Raw genomic sequence first — 23,274 nt, forward strand, 5'->3', positions numbered from 1 at the left:
AGCATGAGTTGCTGAGGTATGCTCACCTTCCCTGGATGTAGTACAGTATGAGTTGCTGAGGTATGCTCACATTCCCTGGATGTAGTACAGTATGAGTTGCTGAGGTATGCTCACCTTCCCTGGATGTAGTACAGAATGAGTTGCTGAGGTATGCTCACCTTCCCTGGATGTAGTACAGTATGAGTTGCTGAGGTATGCTCACCTTCCCTGGATGTAGTACAGTATGAGTTGCTGAGGTATGCTCACCTTCCCTGGATGTAGTACAGTATGAGTTGCTGAGGTATGCTCACATTCCCTGGATGTAGTACAGTATGAGTTGCTGAGGTATGCTCACCTTCCCTGGATGTAGTACAGAATGAGTTGCTGAGGTATGCTCACCTTCCCTGGATGTAGTACAGTATGAGTTGCTGAGGTATGCTCACCTTCCCTGGATGTAGTACAGTATGAGTTGCTGAGGTATGCTCACCTTCCCTGGATGTAGTACAGTATGAGTTGCTGAGGTATGCTCACCTTCCCTGGATGTAGTACAGTATGAGTTGCTGAGGTATGCTCACCTTCCCTGGATGTAGTACAGCATGAGACAGGGGTTTACCCTAACAAAAACATAGAAGACACCAGTGGTATCTTCTTTATGCTCACCATATCCTGTGCAGTGGAGTGAATACAATTCATAAAGCAATGAATTCGAACACATGGAATAGTGTCTGAGTGCACCCCTTGCCTGGATGCCATACAGTATGAGGAAGGGGATTCAACCAACATAAAATAGTCTCTACTAATACATTATCTCCAAATACTGATACAGCTGTATCAAAGAAATAGAACACACATAGTTGTCAATCACAGATAATGAAGGAAATAAAACCTCAGAAACAGATAGCATCTGCAGAAGTGGATTTGGTATATCGATTTAGAGCCTTCTTACTGGTTTTAATGACATTGTAATTTGATTTCCTTTTTTTTATATACATGTATTCAAATGTTGAAAAATAAAATGTGAAAAGGGCTAGGCTAGTTTAAGCCATGCTAGAGAGGGATGTATGAGATTATACAAGGCATTGACAGGATTATTTATTCATTTTACAATGCAATACGTACAGTATAGCAGCGGTACCCAAACCTTTCCGTTCCAAGGACCAACAAATCACTGTCAACATCTCTCGAGGACCACCAAATCACTGTCAACATCTCTCGAGGACCACCAAAACACTGTCAACAGCTCTCGAGGACCACCAAAACACTGTCAACATCTCTCGAGGACCAACAAATCACTGTCAACATCTCTCGAGGACCACCAAACCACTGTCAACATCTCTCGAGGACCACCAAAACACTGTCAACATCTCTCGAGGACCACCAAAAGACTGTCAACATCTCTCGAGGACCACCAAACCACTGTCAACATCTCTCGAGGACCACCAAAAGACTGTCAACATCTCTCGAGGACCACCAAAAGACTGTCAACATCTCTCGAGGACCACCAAACCACTGTCAACATCTCTCGAGGACCACCAAATCACTGTCAACATCTCTCGAGGACCACCAAAACACTGTCAACAGCTCTCGAGGACCACCAAAACACTGTCAACATCTCTCGAGGACCACCAAAACACTGTCAACATCTCTCGAGGACCACCAAAACACTGTCAACATCTCTCGAGGACCACCAAAACACTGTCAACATCTCTCGAGGACCACCAAAACACTGTCAACATCTCTCGAGGACCACCAAACCACTGTCAACATCTCTCGAGGACCACCAAAACACTGTCAACAGCTCTCGAGGACCACCAAATCAGTGTCAACAGCTCTCGAGGACCCCCAAATGACTGTCAACAGCTCTCGTATCAAGGTATTAAATAAAGGTGGTTAGTGTTAATTTTGAGCACATCACTTTACATTTCAAAAATCTCATTCTTTACTGAAAGTTTGACATACAGTACAGTACACAGTACAGTACACAGTACAGTACTACAGGTATCCCCATTAACAAGTATGGCCCAGCCAAAATACATAGAGCATGTCATCTACATCGTTGCCACAATATAATGGTTTCAAATGGACAAAAACTGTAATGCCGTATTGCAATTGCAATGCAAGTTCAATGAGAAATATGTCACCATTGCACCATGCATGTCTTTTTTCCCTACTTTAAAGCGCTTTCAGATTCTTTATGTAATGAAAAAGCGCTATAAAAGCATCAATTAAATGACCACTTTTATCTTATGTATCATTAGACTAGTTTGGCACAGATCACAATGTATCATAGACATATTACAAAAAAAAGGCAACCTACAATAACATTCTGTGGAAAGTTCAGTTTGTGGTGAAATACAGTATATCACTGACATATTTTCTTGTGTTGCTTTAAATTCCGTTCCGGATTGAAACTCTTCCCACAGTTAGAGCAGAGGTAAGGTTTCTCTCCGGTGTGCAGTCGGATGTGTGTTCTTAAATGTCCCGGCTAAAAGAAACTCGTCGCAGTAAGTGCATGTGTGCTGTCTCTCCCCCTTGTGAAATAGCAGGGGCATTCTGAGACCCTGGGGGTGACGGTATCCCTTCCTCACATTCAGGGGATTTATGCGGTTTCTCTGCTGTGTGAATGAGCATGTGAGGCCGAAAAGTCTTTGCGACGTTGAACGTTTCACCACACTCCTTACAAGAGAATGACCTGTGCCTTTTAACATATGAACCTTCAAGGAGCCACTGTGTAAATGTTCTACCGCACTTTTTGCAAGAAAACAATGCCTCCCCTGTGTACAGTAAGTTTGAATTTTTTTACCACACTCCGCTGAAGTGTGCGACTTAACATTAACTTGTTAATGACTGGCCAGCTAAGTGAGGTTAAGGACGTTTTTTTCCACCATCCTCACAGAAGCGGGACTTCTCTGGTTTGAGCTTGTGTGTGTGTATCGGTGCCTCTGAAGACCCTGCAGAAAACCAAAGCTCTTACCACACTCTTCACAAGAATGGGGTTTGACGGACGCTCTTGCAATATGGACAGTCATATGCCTTTTTAAGAATTTCCTGTCGCGCTCGCTGCAACCGTGATTTTTCCTCGCTGTGCCTCGTCATGTGCTTCCGTAGGCACTGTGCATATTGGAGGTACTTGTCCCATTTTGTGCAACAGTATGTTCTGTCGGCATCATGAATTGTTAAGTGCTTCTTTAAGCGTGTTGTAGTACTCTTAAAGCGGGATGCAGGCTCTCCTGAGGGTGGTGCGGTCTGCACAACGCATCACCGGGGAAAACTACCTGCCCTCCATGACACCTACAGCACCCGATGTCACAGGAAGACAAAAAAGATCATCAAGGACAACAACCACCCGAGCCACTGCCTGTTCACACCGCTACCATCCAGAAGGCGAGGTCAGTACAGGTGCATCAAAGCTGGGACCGAGAGACTGAAAAACAGCTTCTATCTCAAGGCCATCAGACTGTTAAACAGCAATCACTAACTCAGAGAGGCTGCTGCCTACATTGAGACCCAATCACTAGTCACTTTAAACAATGCCATTTTAATATTGTTTACATATCGTACATTACTCATATCCCATGTATATACTGTATTTTATACCATCTACTGCATCTTGCCTGGATCATTGCAGCTGTGGTGTTCTTTCATCAAGTTCTCCATCTTGATAGATGGAGGGAGGTGCAGTCTAATTTTCTGTCTGGCGAAAAAAGGCAAAACTATTTGTGAATAAAATAGAATAGAATAAGGCATGGCTAATGCAAACAAGCCACCCACTGGGCACACCACTGTAACGATCATCTGAAAGAGGGGACCAAGATGCAGCATGGTAAGTGCTCATATTAACTTTAATGAATCACTTTAAATTACACAAGAAAACAAAAGTCAACAGTTCTGCCAGGTGAACACACAAGACAGAAAACAACTACCCACAAAACTCCAAAGGAAAACAAGCTGCCTAAGTTTGGCTCCCAATCAGCGACAACGATGTACAGCTGTCCCTGATTGAGAGCCATACCAGGCCAAAACAAAGAAATACCAAAACATAGAAAAAAGGACATAGAATGCCCACCCAAATCACACCCTGACCAAACCTAAATAGAGACAAAAAGGCTCTCTCAGGTCAGGGCGTGACAACCATGTCATTTCAATGTGGATCATTTGGTCATATTTGGTTGAGACGTTGATCAGTGAGATTACAACCTATATTCACCCACTCAAAAAGACAGCCAAAGGATGGTTGAATTTCCAATGTGTTATCACTATGCTTGAATTTCCAATGTGTTATCACTATGCACAGCACAGTTCAAATGGGAATACAATGTCAGGTATTTATATATATATATATATATATGTGTGTGTGTGTGTGTGTGTTATTTACAGTGGTGTAAAGTACTTAAGTAGATTAAAAAACACGAGCTGGCGCACACCCAGAAAAATTGTTTGTGTGGAGGTGCTGAGTAACGGGAAATAAACGATAAACTATCAAAATAAAGAAAGTCGCACACTCCATATATAAACTCCCAGTAATTTATTGGGTATTAACCAACGTTTCAGACTCACTGTGCCTTCTTCAGGGTAAGTTTCTAAAATCCTCCTATGGAAGAGATACATAGATGATGTCTTTGTGCTCTGGGAAGGAAGTCAGCAGGAACTAAATGAATTCCAAACTCTACTAAACGAGAGCTCTGAATACCTCAAATTCACCATGCAGACTGATGAGAGAAAAATAAACTACCTGGACTTATGGATCATCAAAGAGAATGATGCATTACACACAGACTTATACACAAAGCCCACAGACCGCAATACCTTGCTATGTGTGAATAGTATGCATCCCCTTCCCCTCAAGAATGGTCTACCATACAGTCAGTTATGCAGGGTTAAACAAATCTGTGGCCACCAGACAGATTTTGACAGCAATGCTAAAAAAATGACAGATAAATTCAAAATGAGAGGCTACAAGGACAAAACGCTTGATGAGGCAATGATGAAATTATCTCAAAAACCAAGAGAGGAATATCTCAAAAACCAAGAGAGGAATTACTAAAAACTCAACCAAAGAAGAAACACAACACAACCATCTTTTGCACTAAGTACACCAAGGGTTCGGAGAAAATGAAAGCAATCCTGAAAAAGGACTGGCATATTCTGCAATCAGACAACACCAAAAATCGCACACCTCTTCAAGAAACCCCCACTGGTGGTCTATAAGCGTGGTCGCAATATTGGAGATAGCTTGGTGAGATCTGACATGCCCCCTGAGCTCACTCAGACACTCTTGACACCTATCCCAAATGGGAACTACAGATGTGGCTCATGCGCACAGTGCAATAGCACAATAAAAACATCCTTCTTCAGACACCCACATACAGGTCGAAAAATCCCTGTTAGGGGTATCATCCCATGCAAGACCACGGGAGTAATCTATCTCATCACCTGTTCATGTGGAAAAGCCTACATAGAACAAACAAAAAGACAATTAAAACATAGCTGAACACCGCAGCTCAATCAGGTGTAAGAACATTGACTATCCAGTAGCAGCTCACTTTATTGAAGCTAACCATCCAATCTCCTCCCTCAAATACACAGACATTGAGCATGTTGCTCTACCAAGGAGAGGAGGTAACATCAAGATCCTACTACTACAAAGGGAGGCTTACTGGATATCCTATCTAAAAACATTGACCCCTAGTGGTCTGAATATTGACTTTGATCTCAGGCCCTTCTTATGAACAATTCTATCTTTTATGAACAAGTCTTATAAATGTATATATTCTTTCTACAGCTTATTAGCCTACACCTAATATGTTTCCCCTGTTGATGATGCTCATTATACATTAAGGTTGAACCAAAAGATTACATGTAACAAATATGAAATGAAATAGGAAACAATTAAACTTTCCCTGACACCCAAAAGTACTCATTACATTTTGAACGCTTAGCAGGACAGAAAATGGTCCAATAACTGTCACGCCCTGACCTGAGAGCCGTTTTTCTTTGTTTGGTTAGGTCAGGGTGTGACATGGGTTGGGCATTCTATGTGTCATATTTCTATGTGTTTTTTTTTTCTTTGATTGGCCTGGTATGGTTTCCAATCAGAGGCAGCTGTCTATCGTTGTCTCTGATTGGGAATCATACTTAGGCATCCCTTTTTCCCCTCCTTCAGTGTGGGATCTTGTTTTTGTCAGCTCAGTAAGCCTGCAAAACGTGACTTTCGGTTTTTCTTTGTTTGAGTATTCTGAGTTACAATAAATATGAACACGTTGCACCTTGATCTACTCCTTTTGACTATCGACGATCGTCACAATAACCACACTTATCAAGAGAACATCCCTGGTCATCCCTGCTGCCTCTGACCTGGCGGACTCACTAATCACTAAACACAAATGCTTTGTTTTAGATGTCTGAGTGTGACCCTGGCTATCTGGTTTGCTTAATTTAAGGAATTTTAAATTCATACTTTCACTCAAGTATGACAATTGAGACTTCCGGCAATGGCAAAGCTCTAACAAGACGTGTCTGCGTAGCATCCTCGAAAGTTCGAACAATTTTAATTCATTTTGACACGGTTTACCTGTTCGTTAATAGTGCGTTGGAAGTTAAAACATCTATTGTATCGCCAAAGCAAAAGACGAGGCATGGAAAAATGCCCCTCTCTGACAGCCCTTCTTCGGCTTCGGCGGATGATAGCTCGGAAGAAGCACCAGCATGGTTCAGAATGGAGATGGACAAGGGTATAACAAAAATCCAAAAGACACTTTCTGAACGCCTCAGCAAAATTGATGTACTGGTCGATAAACTCCACAAAGACCAGAAAGTAACAAAGGGACGAGTGACAAAGTTAGAAAAAGACCATGCTGACCACCAGGCTGACACCCTGGACGTCCGCGAGGAAGTGTACCAAAAATACAAGAAGTTGGAAGACACCATCTCTAAACTCGAGGAGAAATTTGATTATTACGAACATTTCCAAGGGCACTCGAATTTGAGACTTCAAGGTTTCCCGGAGGCCGTGGAGGGAAGAGACGCGGTCTCCTTTCCACAGGAATGGATTCCCAAAATTCTGGATCTACCCCCTCCCGCGCACCCACTGGATATCGAGAGGGCCCATCGCAATGTACAGAGGCGGCTGCCTGGCCAGGTTGCACCCAGGGCATTTGTCATTACATTTCTACACTACCAGGACACTGTTCGCATCCTATCTGCTGCCCGAGCAAAGGGAGAGCTCAAGAATGGAGATGCCAGAATCATGATCTTTCCTGATCTTTCTCCCACACTACACAAGAGGAAGATGGCTTTCTCCCCACTGAAGAGACTTCTGCGTCAGGCTGGCTTGGCATACGGCCTGCGCTACCCAGTGACTTTGTGGATCGAAACCAAGAATGGTGAGCGCACATTTGACTCTGTGAAGATGTCTGAAACATTCATGAGGAAAGAACTTCCTGACTTGTTCACGTCTGCTACACCCCGAGGAACTGTTTTTTGAACTTGGATACGGTGGATAGTGAACGTTAGCACACAAGGAAACAACGAAATTACTCAAATGATCGACTGGCTGGCTAGATGGCTAGCGTGATAATGACCAACGAGGTAAAGTTGGATCATAGCTAATGTTGGCTGTGCTATTTAGCCAGCTCGCTAAGTTTCCATGGGTGTAGCTATAGCTACTATACATCCACACTAAGCCAGGTAGTTACATTTTTGCTGTATACTTTTATTTTACGTAGAGAGAGGTCCAGTCAGGTTTGGTTAAATAGTTATGTGGCTTTTGACTGGGTTTCAAGCCTAACTATGTTGTTTATATTACTTCAGGGAACTTTAGCTACGATTACGTTTGCTGGCTTGTTTATTGTTAGAGATAAATGCTAGCATTACTGATACCGAGACAGGGATAAGCTACTCGCTGGCCGCCTAATTGCCAGCTAGCTGATAGCTTTACACTTGTGTGTGTGTTGTTTAACTACTTGTACCTATTTTATATTTGAGAGATGATTGTTATCCTCTGGTAAAGGTTTTCATTTATACATCATAGCTTGATGTCTTTTTTCCTGACCTGCTGGGGTGCGTTTGTGGTCATCACTTTTGTCGCCGCGCAGCACAGGTTTCAGGGCGCATTGGGGAATGCCGATTGGTTGACATTTGGGTGTGCGGTTAGGCTCTGTTGTTGACTATGAACGCACCCGAGGTTTTTGTTGTTGTTGTTGAGACATGCTCAAGTGGGGCTAAATAGTCCGGTCATTATTGTTGTAATCAAATTGTATTTTGTTACTTGACTAACAATATTTTCATGCTACAAGGAACAGTCAATGTACTCCATATACATGTAATTTAAAATTAACCTAATTCGAGTGATGCTATGCATAGCAGGTACATCTAGCTTAAAGACTAGCGTCTAAGGATATGGGTTCTTTAACTCCCTCAGTTGGGGAGGGGTTGGGTGGGTTTGTGGTAGGGTCAGGGTATTAGCTCACGAGATGTTTACTACTTTAAACTTTCATAATTTCATTTTGTACAAGTTGTATACACTCAATGCAATTTTGTTTCTTTCCTTTTCCCTATTTCTTATTTTCTTTAAAGATGTCGGCACCTAATAACTATACTTTTATGACACTTAACATTAGGGGTACTAAATGCCCAGTCAAGCGTAAATGCATTCTGAATTATCTAAAGCAGCATAAGGTTGATATAGCTCTTCTTCAGGAGACACACCTGACTGACTCTGAGCATGATAAACTGAAGAGAGAGTGGGTGGGCCAAGTGTACTATTCATCTTTCACCTCTCGGGCAAGAGGGGTGGCCATACTCATTAATAAGATTTGCCCCTTTCAGATACAATCTCAGATTAAAGACAAAGGGGGTAGGTTTGTGATAATTCAAGGTTTCTTTAGCACTGAGCCCATTAGCAATGTGTATGGGCCTAACCATGATGATCCTAAATCTTACCAAGACATCTTTTTGAAGTTAATGTGCCCATCATCAGAGATAATAATGGCAGGGGATTTTAACTTGGTACTGGACCCTTCCAGTGATAGATCTTCCTCTAATAGTATCAACCTCACACAGGCAGCTAAAATGTTAAAAGCAGAAATGAAACACTATGGACTCGTAGACTTATGGAGATTTCACAACCAAAAGGTTAAAGAATACTCATTTTACTCCCCTGTCCATGACAGTTACTCTAGAATTGACTTATTTCTTATTCCTGCAGCCAAGGGAAGTTTAACTACTGTACTTACCAATATGTATATCAGATCATTCTGCCCTGCTGGCTTCAGTACCAGTCAGTAGAGAAGAAGATGGAGGTTTGGCACATACTTGCTAAATAATCCCACATTTGTAACATTTCTTAACACTCATATAGACATATTTTTTAGCACCAATAACAACTCTGCCCCCCTAATTTTATGGGAAGCTCTCCTTGCATATCTGAGGGGGCAAATCATATCCTTTAGTTCAGGTGCTCGTAAGATGTATAAGGCTCAAGTAAATTTGTTGGAGAATGAAATTAGAGATCTGGAAAATGTACATAGTGTAACATTTGACGACTCAACTCTACAAAAATTTGACTCAAAGTTATTGGAATATAACACCCTGACGACCCATAAAGCTGAAAATGCTCTTAGGAGAACAAAACAAAACCACTACGAACATGGGGATAAAGCAGGAAAGTTGCTTGCTTGGCAGATAAGACGAGAGGATGCTAATAGAGTTATTAGCTCTATTAAGCTACCCAATAACACAGTTGTTCACAGTCCAGAGGAAAATAATCTAGTCTTAAGGGAGTTTTATGAAACATTGTACAAGTCTGAAGGGGATGCCCCTGCCACAATGCATGAGTTTTTGAACAAACTCAATTTACAAACTTTAACTGATGAGGATAGAGAGCACTTGGAGAAAGAGATTACATCAGAGGAAATTAGGGAATCCATTTTCAACACTGCTGGGGGAAAGTCACCAGGGTTAGACAGATTCCCTATTGAATTTTATCGATCCTTTTTACCCAAACTATTTGAGCCTCTTTGCAGTATAGAGACAGAAAAGTTCCCAGACACACTTGAACAGGCACTGATCACAGTTGTGTTAAAACCTGGGAAAGATCCTACGCTTTGTTGGTCATATAGACCAATATCTCTATTGAACACTTCATATAAGATTCTTGCGAAACTCATAGCTCTTAGACTGGATAAGGTTCTACTGGACTTGGTTGATATGGACCAAACAGGCTTTGTAAGAAACCGCTCATCTGCTGATAATATCAGAAGATTATTTAATATTATGCATTATGTAGAGAATGACCAAGAATCTGTAGTGGCGGCTTCATTAGATGCGGAAAAAGCTTTTGACTGCATTGAATGGAACTACCTGTTTGAAGTTTTACAGAGGATGAATATTGGATCTAAGTATGTAGGTCTGATTAGATTACTGTACAAATGTCCAGTAGCTCAGATCCTGACTAATGGAAACATTTCCTCACAGTTCTCCCTATCACGTGGCACAAGACAGGGTTGTCCCGCTAGTCCGCTCCTTTTGTCTTTGGCTATAGAGCCACTGGCAGAAGCTTTTAGATGTCATCCATCCATCCATGGTGTTCATATAGGTGGGCATGAACATCTGGTCTCGCAATATGCCGATGACATTTTCTTTACCTCACCAAAACAGAAATTTCACTCCGAACATTAGTTGACATCCTGAAAGAATATGGGACCTTTTCAGGATATAAAATAAACCTATCGAAGAGTATAATTATGCCTTTTAACAGGGCAGCTATGCAGAACCCAATCTTAGACCAACCGTTTTCTTGGAATCCACAGAAAATGACATATCTTGGATTGCAAATTCCTTCTGAAATTATTAAGACATATCAACTGAACTATACTCCACTTCTCAAAAAGGTTGGGGAAAAATTGGAAAGATGACGGGATTTACCAATTTCTCTTATCGGGCGGGTCAATTGTATAAAGATGAATATATTACAAAAAAATCTTGTACCTTTTTCAAACCTTGGCCTTTCCTATTCCCACAGTTTTTTTCAAACAACTTAATAGGACTATTTCTTCATTTCTGTGGAAAGGGAAACCCCCCAGAGTGAAACTCACAACTTTATGCAAACCATACTCAGGAGGACTCACTCTACCTGACTTCTAGTTGTATTACTGGGCATCTCAGTTAACCTGTTAGGGCTAGGGGGCAGTATTGACACGGCCGGATAAAAAACGTACCCGATTTAATCTGGTTACTACTCCTGCCCAGTAACTAGAATATGCATATAATTATTGGCTTTGGATAGAAAACACCCTAAAGTTTCTAAAACTGTTTGAATGGTGTCTGTGAGTATAACAGAACTCATATGGCAGGCCAAAACCTGAGAAGATTCCATGCAGGAAGTGGCCTGTCTGACAAATTGTGTTTCATCTTGGCTTTTTTTATTGAAGACTGAGGATCTTTGCAATAACGTGACACTTCCTACGGCTCCCATAGGCTCTCAGAGCCCGGGAAAAAGCTTTACGATATCGAGGCAGCCTCTGGCTGAAACACATTATCGCTTTTGGCAAGTGGCCGATCAGAGTACTATGGGCTTAGGCGCGTGCCCGAGTCGACCGAATGCTTTATTTTCTTTCGTCTGTTTACCTAAACGCAGATTCCCGGTCGGAATATTATCGCTTTTTTATGAGAAAAATGGCATAAAAATGTATTTTAAACAGCGGTTGACATGCTTCGAAGTACGGTAATGGAATATTTAGAATTTTTTTGTCACGAATTGCGCCATGCTCGTCACCCTTATTTACCCTTTCGGATAGTGTCTTGAACGCACGAACAAAACGCCGCTGTTTGGATATAACTATGGATTATTTTGAACCAAACCAACATTTGTTATTGAAGTAGAAGTCCTGGGAGTGCATTCTGACGAAGACAGCAAAGGTAATAACATTTTTCTTATAGTAAATCTGACTTTGGTGAGTGCTGAACTTGCTGGGTGTCTAAATAGCTAGCCCTGTGATGCCGGGCTATCTACTGAGAATATTGCAAAATGTGCTTTCACCGAAAAGCTATTTTAAAATCGGACATATCGAGTGCATAGAGGAGTTCTGTATCTATAATTCTTAAAATAATTTATGCTTTTTGTGAACGTTTATCGTGAGTAATTTAGTAAATTCACCGGCAGTGTTCGGTGGGAATGCTAGTCACATGCTAGTCACATGCTAATGTAAAAAGCTTGTTTTTGATATAAATATGAACTTGATTGAACAAAACATGCATGTATTGTATAACATAATGTCCTAGGGTTGTCATCTGAAGATCACCAAAGGTTAGTGCTGCATTTAGCTGTGGTTTGGGTTTATGTGACATTATATGCTAGCTTGAAAAATGGGTGTCTGATTATTTCTGGCTGGGTACTCTGCTGACATAATCTAATGTTTTGCTTTCGTTGTAAAGCCTTTTTGAAATCGGACAGTGTGGTTAGATTAACGAGAGTCTTATCTTTAAAATGGTGTAAAATAGTAATATGTTTGAAAAATTGAAGTTTTTGCATTTTTGAGGAATTTGAATAACGCGCCACGGGCTGTAATTACACTGGCTGTAATTAGCGTCCCACCTAGCCCATAGAGGTTAAAGGCTGTGTGGGTATGGCAAGATACAACAACAAGTTCACCCTCTTGGAGGCAGATAGAGGAAGAGTGTCTGACCCCGGCTACATTGGCATCTATACCTTATATTAGCCTACCTAAAGCTTTGCTAGGTCTCATAAACAACCCTTTCATTAAAAACACTTTAAATATATGGATTGAAGTCTGTAAACAAACAGAAGGGCTTAGATCTATATATGAACAAACCGCTTTCTATAATAACCCCATCTTACCCAAAGCCCTGAGAGATGGTATTACATTTTCTTGGTTCAACAAAGGAATTAAAACATTTGGTAATCTCTATAGAGAAGGTGAACTACTGTCCTTTCAACAACTGGCATCTCATTTTCAGTTACCTCAAACTCTTTTCTTCAAGTACCTACAGGTTAGGCATTATATTGCCACTCAGCAGGGAGGTAGGATTCAGCCCATGAGTAAACCTAAAACTGATCAATTGTGGCTGGAGAGGAAAGGGGTAAAAGGTTTCATTTCCTACATGTACTTTAGGCTTCAAGCTCTGTTGAGGAATGATGAACCTCTGAAAGCTTGCATGAAGTGGCATGATGACCTTGGTCTCATTTTTGAGGATGAGAAATGGGGAAAGCTCTTTTTAGATGCTCAGCGTCTTTCATTTAACACAAGGCACAAGTTGATGCAATTCAATATTTTACATAGGGTCTACTTTACACCAGAGAGACTACTCTAAATATTCAACATTTTGCCCAAGGTGTAAAACGGGAGTGGGCTGTCACGACTTCCACCTAAGTCGGTTCCTCTCCTTGTTCGGGTGGCGTTCGGCGGTCGGCATCACCGGTGTTCTAGCCATCGTCGATCCACTTTTCATTTTCCGTTTGTTTTGTCTTGTTTTCCTACACACCTGGTTCTCATTTCCCTCGTTAAGTGTTGTGTATTTAACCCTCTGTTCCCCCCCATGTCTTTGTGTGGAATTGTTTGTTGTCAGTGCTTGTGCACATGTTTACTGGTGTGCATCGGGTTCTGTACCCAAGTTGGTTATTTCTTTATGCCGTTGGTTTTCAAATTAAACTGCTTACCTAGTTCTGCTCTCCTGCCACCAGTTACGCAGTAGGAGCAGGTACCCCGGTTATAGGAGTCGAGGAGCGCGTCAGAGAACACGCGGGTATTCTACAACATCTCGGCGTCGTGATGGACGGCGTTGTCCAGCTCATGGACCGCTGGGAGAGACAGGGAGTCCCTCCAGTGCCTCCACCAGCACAACAGGGGTTCCCACTACTCGTCCCTCCTGTACCCGGTCCCTGTGGGATGCGTCTCGCCCTTCCCGGGGAGTATGATGGGACGGCGGGACGGTGCAAGGGTTTCCTGCTACAGCTGGACCTATACCTGGGCACCGTTTACCCGGCTCCCTCGGGAAGGGAGAGGGTGTCCGCCCTCGTCTCGTGCCTCTCAGGGAGAGCTCTGGAGTGGGCTAATGCCGTGTGGGGAGATTTACATTACATTTACATTTACATTTAAGTCATTTAGCAGACGCTCTTATCCAGAGCGACTTACAAATTGGTGCATTCACCTTATGATATCCAGTGGAACAACCACTTTACAATAGTGCATCTAAATCTTTTAAGGGGGGGTTAGAAGGATTACTTTATCCTATCCTAGGTATTCCTTAAAGAGGTGGGGTTTCAGGTGTCTCCGGAAGGTGGTGATTGACTCCGCTGTCCTGGCGTCGTGAGGGAGCTTGTTCCACCATTGGGGTGCCAGAGCAGCGAACAGTTTTGATGCGGCGTTGGACGACTTCACGGAGTTCACCCGCCCGAGGGTAGAGCGGCGGGTGAATGTCTTTTCCACCTGAGGCAGGGGATGAGGAGCGCCCAGGAGTTCGCCCTGGAATTTCGGACCTTGGCCGCAGGAGCGGGATGGAACGACAGGGCCTTTATCGACCACTACCGTTGCAGCCTGCGCGAGGAAGTCCGTCGGGAGTTGGCCTGCAGGGATACCACCCTCACCTTCGTCCAGCTTGTGGACCTGTCCATTCGGTTGGATAACCTGCTGGTCACCCGTGGACGTCCAGAGAGGGCTCAGTCGATTCCCTCGCTCAGGGAGGCCGGAGGGGCTTTCACGTGTACCATCTGTAGCCGCAGAGGTCACACTGCTGGTCGGTGCCGGGTTGGTTCCTCTAGGGGTCGAGGCAGCAGGCAGGGCACTCTGGCGTCACCCCAGGTGAGCATGCACCACTCTCATCCAGAGCCCTCTGTTGTACACCTGTTTGTGCATGTTTACTTTCCTGAGTTTTACCCGCATTCCCAGCATAAGGCGCTCGTAGATTCATGCACGGCTAGGAATTTTATCGACAGAGCATTCGCCCTTAGGTTAGGGATCCCTATTGTTCCAGTGGTTAGGCCTTTCCCAGTTCACGCTCTGGACAGTCGACCATTAGGGTCCAGGTTAATTAGGGAAGCTACCATCCCCCTTGGTATGGTGATGCAGGGGGTCACGAGGAAAGAATCAGTCTCTTCCTCATTGACTCTCCTGCGTTTCCCGTGGTACTAGGCCTTCCCTGGTTAGCTCGTCATGACCCCACCATTTCATGGCAACAGAGGGCTCTCACGGGGTGGTTGCGAGAGTGCTCAGTGAGGTGTTTAGGGGTTTCCGTTGGTGCTACTACGGTCCAGACCAGGTCTCCACTGTGCGCATTCCCACCGACTATGCCGATTTGGCTCTCGCCTTCTCCAAAAAGAAGGGGACTCAATTACCACCCCATCGACGGGGGGATTGTGCGATAAATCTCCTGGTAGACGCTGCACTTACCAGGAGTCACGTGTATCCCGTCACGGGTGGAGATGGCGGCTATGGAAACATATGTCTCCGAATCCCTGCGTCAGGGGTACATTCGGTCCTCCACTTCACCCGCCTCCTCGAGTTTCTTTTTTATGAGTACCTCATCATGCCGTACGGGTTGATGAATGCTCCATCAGTCTTCCAAGCCTTTGTGGATGAGATTTTCAGGGACCTGCAGGGTGTATATTGATGACCTTCTGATATACTCCGCTACACCCGCCGAGCATGTGTCCCTGGTGCGCAATGTGCTTGGTAGACTGTTGGAGCATGACCTGTACATCAAGGCTGAGAAATGCCTGTTCTTACAACAGTCCATCTCCTTCCTAGGGTACAGCATTTCCACCTCAGGGGCGGAGATGGAGAGTGACCGCATTTCAGCCGTGCGTAATTGGCCGACTCCCACCACGGTAAAGGAGGTGCAGCGGTTCCTAGGGTTTGCCAATTACTACCGGAGGTTTATCCGGGGTTTTGGTCAGGTAGCGACTCCCATTACCTCACTGCTGAAGGGGGGACCGGTACGTTTGCAGTGGTCGGCTGAGGCGGACAGGGCTTTTGGTCACCTGAGGGCTCTGTTTACCTCGGCTCCTGTGCTGGCCCATACGGATCCCTCTTTGGCGGTCATAGTGGAAGTAGACTAGTCCGAGGCTGGGATAGGAGCCGTGCTCTCTCAGCGCTCGGGTACACCACCGACGCTCCGCCCCTGTGCCTTCTTCTCGAGGAAGCTCAACCCGGCGGAGCGAAACTATGACATGGGGGACCGAGAGCTGTTGGCTGTCGTCAAGGCTCTGAAGGCGTGGAGACATTGGCTTGAGGGGGCTAAACACCCTTTTCTCATCTGGACTGACCACCGCAATCTGGAGTACATCCGGGCAGTGAGGAGACTGAACCCTCGCCAGGCAAGGTGGGCAATGTTTTTCACCCGTTTTGTTTTCACACTTTCTTACAGACCAGGTTCCCAGAATGTGAAGGCAAACGCACTGTCCCGGTTGTATGACACAGAGGAGCGGCCCATGGGTCCCACCCCCATACTCCCGGCCTCCTGCCTGGTGGCACCAGTAGTGTGGGAGCTGGACGCGGACATTGAGCAGGCGTTACGTGTCCCGCTGGGCGTCTGTACGTTCCGTCTGCTGTCCGTGATCGGCTGATCTATTGGGCCCACACGTCACCTTCCTATGGTGTTACGGATACAGGTATCCTGTGTATGTATTTCTTTTCTCTCCTTCTCCCCTCACAGGTGGCAATCATCATTCCCCAATCAGTCACTAATCAGAAGACACCTGCCCCTTTTCTCATACCCTATCACATCCCCTTTCCCTTGGTTTAAAAACCCAGTTAGTTGGTTTCTCTGGAGCTCAATCTCTCTGTCATTCAATCTCTGTGTCGCCATCTCTCTCGCTCTCTGTGGATTGATCTCTTTTGTTTTTGCACGTACATGTCACTTTGTCCGTCAGCCTGTGAGTATTGTTTTGTTATAGTGTTTGACTGTTTGTTTGATGGTGGGAAAAGGGGGTACAAAGACAAGTCGCCCATGGGCATACACTACCCGTAGGAATACTTTGTCTAAGTACCCTAGTTAGAACTGGGCAGACCACCCACTGTATTTTATTGGTTAATTAGCTAGCGGTTATTGAAGCAGGTAGACTAGCTTAGGGTTTTTTGGATATTTGTTTCTTTTCTTGGGTCCAGCTCAGCCCCTTTTCCCGCCCCCCTTTACCGAGTGTTTAACAATCAACCATTAGTGTTTGATGGTAGATTTAAGTTGTCTGTGGTTATTTGTTCTCACTGTTACTTTTTCACTGTTATAATTTGCATGAGTTATGTTACGGATTCGTAACATCTTGTCATCCAGGCATCGGTCGGACGGTGCGCTGTCTGAGTGGGAAGTACTGGTGGCCCACTTTGGCCAAGGACGTGAGGGTTTACGTTTCCTCTTGCTCGGTGTGCGCTCAGTGTAAGGCTCCTAGGCACCTGCCCAGAGGTAAGCTACACCCCTTACCCGTTCCACAACGGCCATGGTCGCACCTGTCGCTCGATTTCCTGACCGATCTCCCCCCCATCACAGGGAAACACCACGATCCTGGTTGTTGTGGATCGTTTCTCTAAGTCCTGCCGTCTCCTTCCTCTGCCCGCTCTCCCTACGGCCCTACAGACTGCGGAGGCCTTGTTTACGCACGTCTTCCGGCACTACGGGGTGCCTGAGGATATAGTGTCTGATCGGGGTCCCCAGATCACTTCGAGGGTCTGGAGGGCGTTCATGGAACGTCTCGGGGTCTCGATCAGCCTTACCTCGGGTTTTCACCCCGAGTGTAACGGGCAGGTGGGTAGAGTTAACCAGGATGTGGGTAGGTTTCTGAGGTCTTATTGCCAGGACCGGCCGGGGGAGTGGGCGACGTTTGTGCCCTGGGCAGAGATGGCCCAAAGCTCGCTCCTCCACTCCTCCACTAACCTCTCCCCCTTCCAGTGCGTACTGGGGTATCAGCCGGTTCTGGCTCCTTGGCATCAGTCAGACCGAGGCTCCTGCGGTGGACGACTGCTTCCGCCGTGCGGAGGAGACATGGGACGCCGTGCTGCGCCAGAAAGTCAGGGCAGACCATCACTGCAGTGAGGCCCCGGTGTTCGCATCGGGGGACCGGGTCTGGCTCTCGACCCGAAACCTGCCCTGCCGGAAGCTGGGTCCGCGGTTTGTGGGGCCATTTAAAGTCCTGAGGAGACTGAACGAGGTGAGTTACAGGTTACAGCTTCCCCCCGATTACCGTATTAACCCCTCGTTCCATGTGTCTCTCCTCAGGCCGGTGGTGGCTAGCCCGCTCCAGGAGTGTGAGGTGCGGGAGGTTCCTCCGCCCCCTCTGGACATCGAGGGGGCCCCGGCGTACTCCGTTCGATCCACACTGGATTCGAGGCGAGGGGCCTTTAGTACCTTGTGGACTGGGAGGGGTACGGTCCAGAGGATAGATGCTGGGTTCCGGTGGACGTGTTGGACCCTTCAATGCTGCGGGAGTTCCACCGTCTCCGTCCGGATCGCCCTGCACCTCACCCTCCGGGTCATCCTCGAGGCTGGTGTCGGCGCGCGTCAAGGGAGGGGTACTGTCACGACTTCCACCGAAGTAGGTTCCTCTCCTTGTTCGGGTGGCGTTTGGCGGTCGGCGTCACCGGTCTTCTAACCATCATCGATCCACTTTTCATTTTCCATGTGTTTTGTCTTGTTTTCCTACACACCTGGTTCTCATTTCCCTCATTAAGTGTTGTGTATTTAACCCTCTGTTCCCCCATGTCTTTGTGTGGAATTGTTTGTTGTAAGTGCTTGTGCACATGTTTACTGGTGCGCGTCGGGTTTTGTACCCATGTTGGTTATTTCTTTATGCCATTGGTTTTCAAAATTAAACTGCTCCGTTCTGCTCTCCTGCATCTGACTTCACTGCCAACAGTTACGCACCCCTTACATGGGCACACTTATGCATATGTTTTTGTCCTGCCCTGAACTAAGCAATTATTGGAAAGACATTATTCAGATCTTATCACAGGTCACTAATATGACGGTACCACTAGATCCTTCCCTTATTCTTCTTGGAGATGATTCTGTCCTACCAGTTAATATTTGTATCAAAACCAGATTCATTAAATTGGCAGTCATTGCAGCCAGTAAATGCACAGCTATTATATGGAAGAGTGACACTCCGCCAAGCAAGCAGATGTGGCTAAAATAACTATCTTCCTATATTCCATCTGAAAGAATAACATTGAATTTACTGATGTCTGGGGGGACTTTCAGCAGTTCAATGAGACGTCACCTTAGCTGCCTCATTACTACTTTATTCATGAATGTATTATTATTTGTTTTTGTGTTGAATAATTTATTTCTAGCATGGAATGTGAAGCTCATTCTGCTTCTTTTTTTGTTAAATCAGTGAAGCTAATACCGGCAGAGGGGAGAAGGGAGGGGGGTGTTTCTGTGTTGGGGAGGGCAGGGTTTTGCACGATGTCCACCCATGTAGCATGGTGTTTTGTGTAGGTGGAAGGAATAACGGGGCATTATCTTTGTCATATTTTGATGATTGTTAAATTGTAAAAAAAGAAATGCCAATAAATATATTGTACAAAAAAAATGACAATTGAGTACTTTTTCCACCGCTGGTTATTTACATTTTAGTCATTTAGCATACGGTCACCCGTGGGATTCGCACCCACAACCCTGGCAACTAAACCACACTGTGCTTCGTCAAATAGCAGAACAAAATTACCTGGTTTGAAGTTGAGATTACATTAAAAGTACATGGTGCAAGTGATCAATGCCGTTCGAGATTCTACATAGACTACAGCAATTGTGAATATCTCCACAGATCCGCCACAACATACAGTATGCATGCTATCTTGAACATGCTCGCTTTATATGATTAACGTAACATACGAATAAATGTATAGTTACAGAAACCTTAAAATGTGGCCATGGATCTGTTACTTATTTTAAGGTTGAATAAATACTGTTACATTAGTTTGTAAGATAACTTTAGGCTATTTACTGTATTACAGAAGTAATATTGAATTGTGTTTAGTTGACAACGCAACCAAATATCAACATTTAAAGGATATATTTACTGCTTGGATAGTTCAATCTAAGGCACTGGCTTAATTCCATTCTTTAACTTTTATTTTTGGTTGAGTTGGAGACGTAAGCCAACATATTAACTTGTTTTGTCAAATTAATAGGCTATTTATTGTATTTCAAAAGTGATATTGAAATGTGTTTGGTCGACAACATCAATTTAGGCATCAGGAATGTCACTTCCCCCATTGGCTGACGGTGCTAATTATTGTGGGTTTAGCGTTGACTCAAAACGTATGCACTACTACTACTATTATAGTATAGAAGTAAAAATACCTGTAGCTATGTTCCTATTTGGACATAATCAAAAACATCGACACCACAGCGTTTCTCGTTCTAAGAGGATGCTATAATAAATAGATAATTGTGATTTTCAGATTTATTTGAGTACTGGGAATTTATTTGCCGTGCATATATGCTGATGAATTGAATATGAAACTAAAATCGTGAATGTTTTTCAAAGGCGTCTGTGTGGCGTCAGCTGGGAATGTTCCACACAGATGTTCAATAAGCGATCGAGTTCTACGAAACTCACTAGGCCTACTCTCATTTTAATAAATTCAAAACCACTACTGTAATGAAAATAAAAGCCAATAAACGGAATAATTACTGTCAAACTATTATTTTTATTTAATTGTTGAATTAGGCCTTTTGTATTTAATATTACGTTTCATGCCTATTCAAGTGGTTTTGACAAACTTTTATAATGTGGACGGCTGCTATGTCATAATGTACATGATGTCATAATGAAGCATTAATTTGTTAAAATAAGATATTCCATAGACAGGTCATTGACGCTCTTCCTGAACTGATGTAGGACCAATAATTTAATGAAATAATCTCAAATACATTACTTTTATCTTATGAGAACTTTATTTGCTCAATAACTGTCAAAAACTTTTATATTTGGTGATTTGTGATTTAAAACTAGGTCTTGTGTTTCTGTTTTCAATAATATATTGTTGAAACTGTATAGTCAAATCCTACTTGTGCAAATGATCTGGAAGTCCAAATTGAAGGTAGGCCTTAGTCTGTGAATCTTTCATTTTTATGAATTTATGAACATTTTGGCAGGAATTGGAATGTCTTTTGAAAGTGGAAAAACACTAGTTTATAATAACAACTTTGATCAAATTCTATTGTAATATATGTAATTTATTCTATATTATTTTTCTCAAACATGCTTTTTGTTGTTGTTTGCTCCTCTACTGTGACTCTCACAGCCATGAAAGACAGAGTGATGTCCAGGACTAAGACACAAGAGACCAGTCAGAACAGTTCTGAGGACAGCCTGACAGACATCCTCAGTGTCCGGAGTGCCAGTGATATTGTCCTACAGCCAATGCCACCAGGGAGAAAGAATAGCCGATCCCACTTCCACAACATGGATGTGACTAAAGAGAGGGCTGACATGGGAAGGCTTCCAATGGCCACTCCACCCATCAGCCTCCCAATGCTCACTGTGACCTCTCTCACTGTCCAAAGGATCAAAAACTCCCTCAAAGTGCCTCGCATGCCTCGTCTGCAGCTGGAGGGACAGATGGGTAGCAAGCGTCTGGGTCCGGTCAAAACCAAAACCGGAGGGAGCACATTGACCTCCAGCCACAAGCAGGAGCCAGAGGTTAAATCCAGCAGACCACAGACACCAGGAAGCATCCCTAGGAGGCCCAATGTATGTTCCACTGCAGCCAAGGCAGGAGCTCCTTTATCTGGGACTCCATGCAGCCAGTCTGAGGTCAGGATCCAGGCCAATCCTCTCCAGAGGTCTAACATCCAGGACCAAAGGCCCCGCTCTCCTCCTGCTCAGGCCAGACGGTCTCTGTCCGACGGCAGCCTCTTGCAGCCGCCATGTTCTCCTGTGGATGTCCTCCAGCCGGAGGTCCAGGCCAGCAGGAGCCTGGCTCGACCCAAGACCGGGATAGCTAGGATAACAAGACATACTGATGGCAGCACTCTGAGGTTCCCTAACCAGACCTTAGAGCTTATAAACTCCATGGATAGGAGGGAGAGCAACAATTCTTTCCCTGTGCTGCCAACCATTGCAGTGTCAGCCTCACCTGCCCAGATGGCCATCCCATTGCCTACCCCAATGGTCAGCCATGTGCCTGACCTTCTGGTGCCTACTCCATCTGCTTCTCCGGTTCCTTCCAGCCGAGTGCCTGCCCCACCTGCCTCCCCAGTGCCAGCCCGGCCTGCCAACGCCAGATCACGGCGTGTGTCGAAGACGATCCAACTCTTACAGATCCGGTCTGCTATGCTGGACCAGCAGCTACCAGAACAACTGGGTGACAAACAAAGCATATTACCCTCTGAGCCCCTGTACTTCAGTAGCACTGAGAGGATATTCCTCTGTGGTCCACCTTTAGTCTGCCACCCAGCTAACGTCGGCGGAGATGATGGCTGTCACCCCCTGCCCAGACCTACGCCCAGCCACACAGGTCACACCGACCACTCCGCTTTACTGACCAGTAGGAGAGTAGTACAGGTGGGCGAGAAGTGCCCCTTTGAAATCCTCTTGACCCCCGTGGTCCCACTGGCAGAACAGCCTCCTATCAAGCGGTGGCACATGCCCGCCTCCCGTGCCAAGGCCGAGCGGAAATGGAAGAATAGCCAACGAGGGCGCAGGAAGAGAGTGAAGCCCATTCACTGGGACGTAAACTTTAAGTCTGGGCCTTTCTTCACAGTGTGTGTCTCTCCATCACTGCCCTCGATCTTGGAGGTGGATGAAGAGTCTCTTTCTGAAGAGATGGAGCAAAGCCAGTTGTAGGGGGTCGCACACACACACACACACACACACATCTTCATTTTTGTAAAAAAAAAAAAAAAACGTTATTTAAATAGGTAAGTTAGTTAAGAACAAATTCTTATTCACAATGACGACCTACCCCGGCCAAACCCTAACCCGGACGACACTGGGCCAATTGTGCGCCGCCCTATGGGACCAGTGCCTTAGACCGCTGTGCCAATCGGGAGCCCTATTGAGACCTCATGGCTTCCCATGGACCAGAGAGGATCAGCCAGCATCATCACAGTGTCTGCTCTACCTTCCATCCTAGTTCCTCCACTGCCCTTTCAACCCCAAAGCACAAAGGGCAGGTGACAGAAATGATCCAGCGCCCACCGATCCAGGCTGTTGTGCATGAGCAGCAGCAGCTACTGTCAGAAGTACTGTTGGAACAGACTTTTCCTATGAGACCCAACAGGAGCCACAAGCTGTCAAAGTACTTTCATCCCTGGGGTGTGTAGCTTCTCGAAGAGTGT

This window comes from Salmo salar, chromosome ssa16, assembly GCF_905237065.1.
Source record: "Salmo salar chromosome ssa16, Ssal_v3.1, whole genome shotgun sequence".
NCBI classification, from domain to species: Eukaryota; Metazoa; Chordata; class Actinopteri; order Salmoniformes; family Salmonidae; genus Salmo; species Salmo salar.